The following is a 7893-nucleotide window of genomic DNA, read 5'->3' on the forward strand; positions in this document are numbered from 1 at the left end:
GTGGGTGGGGGGTGGGTGATGCCCACCTTTGGGCTGGAGGGAACGGGGTGCCGGCGCGGGAGGTGGGGGGCTGCGGGGTGGGCTGGAGCCCTCTCCAGAGAGGCCCAACAAGGAAATAGCACAGACCCTTGACGCCCCGCCATCTCTCCGCAGCCACCCTTGGGGGGTGTGCCCCGGCTGGTTCTCCCAGCTCCCCCACCGCCTTCGCTTATTGATCCCACATCTCCACGTGGTGAGGGCCTCCTCTGAAATGAGCCTCCCTTTAAAGGGAAGTCAAGACTCCTATGACAATATCCTTTGCCCCCCACCCCTTAATCAGAAATGTGAACCTCCCTTCCTGACTGTCCGGCTGCTTCCCGCCCCAGCAAAACCGGCTCTGATCTGAATTTCGCACCTCCTGAGGATCCCCCAGTTCAGCCCCCCAGGCCTCCTTCCCATGACAGTATTATTCTAAGCCCCCACCCCACCCCAACTCCCCCAGCCTCCCCAGCCACCCCCGCAGCCGCCTTCCTTGTTGGGCCTCTCTGATCCAGGCAGCAGGGGGTGCTGCGATGCCTGTCGTGTTGGGGTGTTTTATACTGTGAAATGAGTTGGCCGGATGGTGGGGTAAACCAGACCCCTTCCAGAGGGATTGCGCCCCCCCCCCCAAAGCCTCTCCTTGAGCGCCGCCCCTCCCTTCCCTTCAATGGTGAATTAGATTCCAGGGGGTGAGAGAATCCAGAGGGGATGAGAGAGGCGTCCACGCGGCCTCTCTCCTCAGGACCCCCAAGCCCTGGCCTTCTTATTAAGGCCTCCCCGCCCCGGCCTAGGACGCCAGCTTCTCCCTCCCCTCGGCCTCCCCACAACCTTCCTACAAAGGCAGCCGGGGGAGACAGCCAGGGGACTCGCCATTTTGATGGAGAAGATTTCAAGGCTGAGGCTTCCCAACCCCCCACCCCAAACTTTTTTGGACTGGCAAACCCGAAGGTGCTGGGTTCCTGTGACCCAGCTTCCTCCCTGCCACGCCTTCTCCCTGCCCACCAGCCCCAAATCTTGGTTTGGACTCCCCCATCCTACCTTTCCTTGTGCTCCACCTCATGAGGGTTTTATCATGAGGCAAAATGATATTTTTTCACAAACTGGAGGGCCCCCCACCCCCGCCCTCCGAGCTGCATGGAAGACATTCCACTGCCCATCCCTGCCCCCTGCCCGACTCAGACCCCTCCCTCCCGTCGCTATTTATCCCTTTCCTGGTTTCCGAAAGGCACTTATATCTATTATGTATAAATAAATATATTATATATGGGTGTGTGTGCGCGCGTGTGAGTGTGTGAACGCTTTGCCACCTCCGCCTAGGTCCAGTTGGCCCTCAAAGCGTGTCAATGAATTGGAAATATTGCTCTGGAAACTTCGTCCGCCTGTCTTTTCTCTGGCTGTCTTTCTCCGAGAGTCTCTCTCCCTCTGTCTTTTCTCTGACTCTTTGTACCTATTTCCCTCCGTCTCCTTTCTGACTGTCCTTGGGCCTCTCGCTGTGTCCAGACTCTGGCTTCGTGGGGGACATGAGATTTTATTTTCTGTGAGTAAGCCTGAGGGATCGTTGATTTTTTTTACAACCTATATTTTTGAGAATTTGGGGTGCGAGTGTGAGACTGTGAGCAGGGCCTGCCCCTGCCAACCACAATGTATTGACCCCTCACCCCATCCCCACTCCCTGCTGTATTTGTGATTCTTTTTGTATTTTGCACTTGACCCTGAGGGGCTGGGGGCTGCCTGGCACCGGGCTGCCACCCTCCCCCCTATGGTTCTGCACTGTCGCCAATAAAAAGCTCTTTAAAATGCACCCACCACGCCTTAGCATCTATTTTCTCCTGATGCCCATCACTGGGCTTTCCTTTCGGCAGGAAGGAATAGGGTGAAATTTCTGGAACTCCTACTGGTGGATCAGCCTCCAAGTGGAAGGATGGGACCGAGACTGTGCAGGTCCCCTTAAGAAAAGTAAGGAGACAGAACATTACCTGTGAGGTGTGTTGTCCAGAGATGCTGGAGGCTTCCAGGTGAGGGAGGAACTTAGGCAAGACTCAGGAGGTGTGAGTGAGAACCAGCAGATTACTCACACCGAGCAGCTGGAGGCCACTTAAGTGACGGTGGGGCTTATACAAAATGTGAATCACTTTGCACTAAAGATGAATTTCCTTTGCTTTTCACATGACTACTTCTTTCGTGCTATGAACACATTGGGGCCAATCCAAGATTGACTAAACCAAAAATATTGCCTCTTTTTTCAACCCAAAGAGACAGCTGAGCCTTTGGAAAAATTCAAGCCCTCTCATATTTGCATGGCCAAAAAGCACTCTGGGAATTAAAGTTATGCTCTAGAAATCATTCAGATGCCTTAGTCAGTGAATAAGCAGGGGAAGTGGACACGATAGTCAGTTACTTTATGAACTATTTTTCACAACTTGCTAAATACCTACTGTGTGCCCAGCCTTGTTCTGGGCAGCGCTGGGCACACCAGGGATTAGCCAGCTGGAGGCACTTGGCTCCTAGCTGCCACTGTCCAATGGGAGACATGACCTGTTCTCAATCAGGAATGATCCAAAGTGGATAGGGTTGGGGGAGTCCATAGGGACTGGGGGAGCCAGTAGGGGTGCCTAACCTAGGCCTGGGAGTCAGGAAAGACTTCCCGGAGGAGGGGACAGCTAAGCTGAATCCCACATGATAAGTAGTGGCTATAGAAGACAGTGGAAGAGGTCTGAGGGTGATGAGCAACACAAAGCTGTTGGAGAGAGGACTTGCTAAACTGAACGAAGGAAAGGTGTGGAGACAGATTAGCAGGCACTGGGTGCTGAAGGCTTAAATTCCGGGGAGTTCAGAGCTTGAAGGCACCAGGCTGGGGGCGCCACCTGGGCAGGGGCAGGGCTGCCAGTGGAGAAGGAAGGACTCAAAAGACATTTAGGAGGTTGAACAGAAGGCACTGGGGAAAGCAAGCCCAGGGCAGGGGTAAGTAGCATGCATGAAGGGGCCGACAGCCCTGGGCCGGAGGCTTACCAAAACGGGGTGACTTTGGACGAAATACTTCAACTGTCCCGATCTCAAGTTTCCTCAGCTCCAGAGTGGGGCTGAGGGAGTGTGCGCGTGCGCGGAGCCCGCCAGGTGAAGGCGCAGTTAATCCTCCTCCTTTGCAGCACCTGGTCCCGGTTACCCTCCCTCTCCGCACCTTTTATACCAGCGGCTCCCCCCCTGGAATAGACCCCCCTTCACTCTTCCTTCAGGTGTCTGCGCACATGTTGCCCTGACACCCCATGTCAAACTCCTCTCTCCTCATTTGATAGCCTCAAATGTTCTGTGCTTGCCTTCCCACTAGGCTTCACCCCCGTCGCTGCTGATTAAATGTGTAATTAGTGATTGTTTAATGTTCGTTCCTTCCACTGGCCTGGGGGCAGTGCAAAGTCAGGGCTGGGGTTGTGCTCCCTCCCCAGCGCCGCCCAGCGCAGGGCAGGGCGACAAACAAACGCTCAGCAAATACTTGCTGAATGAGTGAGTGAATGAATGAATGAATGAACAGATATTTGTCGGATTAATAAGTGCACACGCTGTTAAATGCACGACGGAGCAGATGACTGGCAGCGTGAGTAAGCAAGGGAAGGGGAGAAACCCAGAATAATTCTCATTACCCCAGAACCGGAGTGCAGGCCAGTCGTTCTTTTGGAGTCGTGCTTGATATTCCCGGGGAAAAAGGGGTCACCCCTGGGAAACTCTTGCTGCCGAGGGCTCTGCAGACGGCGTTGCTCGCTGCACTGTCCGGGTCCTGAAGAAAAGAGCGAGGCTCCGCCCGAAAGGTGGAATTGAACCACTCTGTCGCTAGACAGCTACAGGTTTGAAGCCTGCACCCCAGACCACTGAGGATCATTCGGGCAAGTTTTGCTTTCTGCCGAGCAAGTATATAAAGCCCAAATATGCAAATTCTTTTAAGTTATGGTCATATAGTATGGCTAGGTGTGACATTGTTGCTGACAATATATTTCGATTCCTTCCAGGATTTATTCTGAAGGTTATTCTCTAACGTGTTGTCTTTGCCTCTCCTGGCGTGAATCATCGTCCTGCTGGAAACCGTCTTCATTTGCATAACGCCGCGCATTCTGGGAAGAGCATCCCGAAGACTAGGTCCGCTGGCCTCTCCTGTTAAAGGACCAAGAGCCACTTTTCTAAATGAGATCTTAGTTTTTTAAGAGACGGGTCCTATAAGTCGGCATACGTTTCCCCGAAAAATCTGAATCCGAGTGAGCAAGTTTCCTGCTAGAGTCCAATTTATAACGTGCCCAAGACCTAGCAGGTCTCCTGCTAGAATCTAATGGACCGCGCAGCGGCCATGGGGCTGGCGCGCCACCTGCTGTTCTTTTGTGGAACTTCAGCGACCTACGAGCCCTGTGTTCATTGAAAAGTTCAGCCCAGGCCCACTGATGCCCGGGCACTGTCCTAGGTGCTGGGAATGACAGCGCTGCTGTCCCCATTCGGCTTAGGCAGGAGAGATGATCAATTTCCATACCTCCATTGTATGACCGGGTAATCTGAGGCATAGAAACGGACAGCACCTGCCCAAGTTCACCCAGCCTATCCACCTATGGGGACCAAATCTGTGCCATCATAATTATTATTACCAAAAAAATGTTATCCTTTTATCACCTAAGTCGGAGATCCTTTCACAATATCTTCCCCTTATAGCGAACCTTCCTGTGACTCTCATTCCCGAGTAAAAGTCAAAGTTCTCACCACCGCCTTAAAAATTCCTATGGCCTAATTCCTTTCATGCCTCTGACTCCATCTCTTCTGTCTCGTCACACACTTGGCCTCAGGCATTCAAATCTGCTGCACACACCAGGCAAGCTCCTTTCTTAAGGTCCTTGAGTTGGCTGAGCATCCTTCCTTGAATGTCCTTTCCTCCACCTGGTCACATAACCATGTCCCTTCACTCTGGCTTCTGCTCAAATATCCACCAATGGAACAGGCACCCTGACCACCCTAAACAGTCTTTCCTGATCACCTAGTTTTAAATAACAAGCTGTGGCATCCCTGGTGGCCCAAGAGGTTAAGTTGCACCACTGTGAAGCTATCCGCAGCCACTGCAGCACAAGTTCGATCTCCTGCCAGGGAGGTGACCCACATGGAGCAGCAGACCTCTCCTGACTAACCTGCTGCTACTCTCAGCAGTGTATTTTAGTGGATCTGCCTGTTCTGCTCCCCACTCTGTCTCTGATGAATCCTCTCACCCTCCACATCTCTGGCCTACACCCCAGCTCTTGTATGCATAAGTAAATCTCTAAAAAAAAAAAAAAAAAAAAAAAAAAAAAAAGCCTCCCCCGTGGCACAGAGGTTGAGCGCTGGGTTGCAAAGCTGCTCGCAGCCTCTGCAGCACCGGTTCGATCCCTGGCTGCCAGGCGAGGGTCCCACATGGTGCGCAGACCTCTCCTGCTGCCAGCTGCTCCCCCCCAGCAGTGTACTTCGTCAGTCTGCCTGTTCTGCTCCCCACTCTGGCTCTGGTGAATTCTCTCACCCTCCCAAGCTTCTGACTGTACCCAGTGCTTGTATAAATAAATAAATAAATTTAAAAAAAAAAAAAAACAAAACAGGGCCTCCCTGATGGCGCAAGGGGTTAAGATGCAACCTGTGAAGCCACTGCAGCACGAGTTCGAGCCCCTGCCAGCCAGGGGGATACCTACATAGCGCAGCTGACCTCTCCTGTCTCGCCCACTGCTCCTCTCAACAGTGTATTCAGTCAATCTGCTTGTTCTGCTCCCCACTCTGTCTCTGGTGAATCCTCTCACACACACATGCCCACACCTCTGGCCTGTGCCCCAGTTCTTGTATGCATAAATAAATAAATATTTGAGAAAAATAAAAAATATAAAAAACAAACAAACAAGGACCTCCCTGGTGGTGCAGGGGGTTGAGCGCTGTGCTGTGAAGTTGTCTGCAGCCTCTGTCTTGCCCGCTGCTCCCCTCAGCAGTGCTTTCGGTCTGTCTGCCTGTTCTCCTCCCTGCTCTGTCTCTGGTGAATCCTTTCATCCTCCTGTGCCTCTGACTTGTACCCCAGTTCTTGTATAAAAATAAATAAATCTTTAAAAACAAACAACCATGCTGTGTCATCAGTCTATCCCTTGCCCTGCTGGACCTTTCTCCTTTACCCTGATTGCTGCCTACCATGTGTTGTGCCTGTTTGTTTATTTTTTTTATTGTCTGCTGTGGCTAGAATGTCAGCTCCATGAAGCCATAGATTTTTTTAGGGTTCATTTCTGAGTCCTGGGTGTGTGAGCAAATATTGTCCCTCTCCTTCTCTGAGCCTCCATTTTATCAACTGGAAAACAAGACAACTGATATCAATGAACAAATTATAACGAACAGATACTCACAAAAGCCTGACATGGAGCCAGGTGATTGGGGGGGCACTTAATAAGGTGTTTCCATCTCCAACATGTTTCTTGCCTCCAGAGGGAGTGTCAAAGATGGGCTTGGGGAGTTTAGCTGTTCCTAGACCCATAGAAAGTATAGAAAGTATGAATAAAAGATTGAGGAAATGTTGCCACATTTTTATTTGGAAATTTAAAACACTGTGCCTGTTTTGGCAAATCCATTTTCAAGTGAACACCCCCTAAGTCCTATTTTTTTCAGCTGGATAACTGCCATGAGGCAAATTCTGGGGCTGTAACTACTACTACAGTAACATCATGATCCATCTCTGAAAGTGTGATGTGTGTCGCCTGAGGCAAGAGAGACGATTTTAGGTGATGCACAAACAATTTCAAGTTAATAGTTGTGTGCTTATTTTTACTGTCATCTTCTATTTCTGGCAAGTGACACTGACTTTTCTTGGTGATACAGTACCATTTCTTTTGAAAAGACATTCTTTCCATTTTTTCTTCCTTGAGAAATTTTGTTTCTTTTCTTTGTATTTTATTTTCTCCAGGTGTTAAAAAATAAGTCAATTTAAAGAAAAGTGTTAGGTGAGTAGGAGAATGGTTGCTATACAGATCACGAAGCTCTCCATGGAATGGCTGAAATAGTAAGAGCAGCTTCTGTCCACCGGGCACGTATAGTACGCTAGGTCCTGCGCCAAGGCCTTTCCATGGGGGTATGGTTAGGGCAACAGTTTTCCATGTGAGCAAACGGAGGCGTCAATAGGTGAGTCGCTTACTCAGTGTAATGCGGCAAGAGGTTGTGAAGCTCGGAGTCATCCACCGGGTCTTTAGATCCCAGACTCCTGCTTCCTCCTCCTCTGGGTCACAGGTTTGCAATGAGGCCCAGAGAGGTCAGGAGGCCGTGTAGTTAGACCCAAAGCAGTTGGAGTGGAGAGAAGCGTGTGGGTGAGACATCTGGGCGATGGAGGGTCTCCCTGTGCCCAGCTCCGTGGCGCGGCCCTCTCCGCCCCCCAGCAAGAGGCAGTCACAGGCCCCGCGCCGGCACACCCAGATTTAGAATAGCCTGGGCATCCCGACAGATTATATGGGAGGGGGTGGCTGAGAAGTAGTTTAGGCCCTACCTGGGTCTCTGGTGACACCGTGGGCAGAGGACGTCCCTACGTTGGAAATCAAGTAGGACAAGGACATGTTGGGGTGAGGCAGGGCGGCGTCTTCCAGAAGGAAGCGTGGGTCTGGGTCTGGGGCGCAGGTGAGACAGCTGCTCGACGGGCAGAGAGCGGGGATCGACTCGTGATGTCTGCTCTGACCACAGGCATCAAAACTGGAGCCAAGATTGGCGAGCCCTGGGGTGTGGGGGGTTTCCCCTCAATCATTTCAAAATTTAAAGACATGGTAGAAGAGGCTCTGCACACGTGGGGAAGGTTCCTTTCTGCGTGCCAGGTGCTTTCTCATGCAGGAAGGTGGAAGTTGGAGGGACTGGAAGCACAGGAGGCCTTGGGTT

At 51.5% G+C, this 7893-nt stretch overlaps 1 non-coding gene across 1 annotated transcript; it reads right to left on the reverse strand.

Annotated features, from left to right (window-relative positions):
• Positions 1-3808: 3808 nt before the first annotated feature.
• Positions 3809-3895, reverse strand: TRNASTOP-UCA (transfer RNA opal suppressor (anticodon UCA)). The gene has a single exon. It is a non-coding gene; the product is annotated as a tRNA-Sec (tRNA).
• Positions 3896-7893: the final 3998 nt, after the last annotated feature.

This window comes from Talpa occidentalis, unplaced genomic scaffold, assembly GCF_014898055.3.
Source record: "Talpa occidentalis isolate TD23 unplaced genomic scaffold, MPIMG_talOcc4v2.1 talOcc4.17, whole genome shotgun sequence".
In the NCBI taxonomy this organism is placed as follows: Eukaryota; Metazoa; Chordata; class Mammalia; order Eulipotyphla; family Talpidae; genus Talpa; species Talpa occidentalis.